This window comes from Xiphophorus couchianus, chromosome 7 (assembly GCF_001444195.1).
Source record: "Xiphophorus couchianus chromosome 7, X_couchianus-1.0, whole genome shotgun sequence".
NCBI lineage: Eukaryota > Metazoa > Chordata > Actinopteri > Cyprinodontiformes > Poeciliidae > Xiphophorus > Xiphophorus couchianus.
In genome coordinates this window covers 25,708,338-25,709,145 of record NC_040234.1, presented here as the reverse complement: position 1 = coordinate 25,709,145, position 808 = coordinate 25,708,338, and the positions used below count along the sequence as shown (strand labels likewise).

At 42.7% G+C, this 808-nt stretch overlaps 1 long non-coding RNA gene across 2 annotated transcripts; it reads right to left on the bottom strand.

Annotated features, from left to right (window-relative positions):
• LOC114148370 (uncharacterized) lies at window positions 1-478 on the bottom strand. Of its 2 annotated transcripts, none has more exons than XR_003596262.1 (2): window positions 331-478; window positions 1-121 (listed from the first exon to the last, which is right to left on the bottom strand). It is a non-coding gene; the product is annotated as an uncharacterized LOC114148370 (long non-coding RNA). The 2 variants fall into 2 exon arrangements; XR_003596263.1 differs by having other exon boundaries at window positions 1-101.
• Between the last annotated feature and the right edge of the window lie 330 nt (window positions 479-808).

Below are 808 nucleotides of genomic sequence, written 5' to 3'. Positions count from 1 at the left end.
TTGGGGAAAAGTTCTGTTGATGCTGAGCTCTGAGCTCTGAGTCCTAGTCAAAGTCTTGTACTGCATACCCTCCCTTCTCTGCAGCACACTCCTGTGCTGATCTGCTTGCAATTAAAGAGTGCTAGAGTTGAAAAAAAGACCATTTCAGTTGAATTGTTGAAATACATCAGACCTTAACCCTAACACAAGTAGAACAAAGTGAGAAAACTTGTAATAAAACTCTAAATATATTAGGAAAATCTAAAATATATTTTTAAAAAACATCTCATTCTGTTTTCTAAGGTAAATACTGAGCTCAGTTCTTCGTGAAGCTGTTTTGTGCATGCTTACCTTCTGCAACACAAAGCCATTTCCTGCCTGCCTGAAACTTGTTGCCTCCCTCCAGCTCTAAGTCATCTCCAGCTGAACCATCCTGTGCATCGATCCGTCTTCTGCCACATCTCACCCTCTTGTCCCCAGATCCTGACTCCGGTCCCTCTATCTATCTGGTCCCCTGCAAAAAAAATAAAAAAATCACAGTCCCTCAGAGGTGTGGCCAATAAGGAACCAGGCAGCAGGGTGAGGCGCTTCCTCTGTGACAGGAAACTAACAACAAACACCCAGAGACCACAAGAGCAGGAGAAGGGGGAGGGGAATGAGATGAAGAGATGCTGAAGTTTGATGACTCTGAGTACAGTTAGAGTTCACAGATGGGTCAGGGTCAAAAAATACCACTCTAGTTGATGTTTGAAATCAAATTAATCTTAAAGGACAATTGGAGTTGATATAGTGAAGCCTGACTGTGAGCTGCAGATTACTATCACCTGAT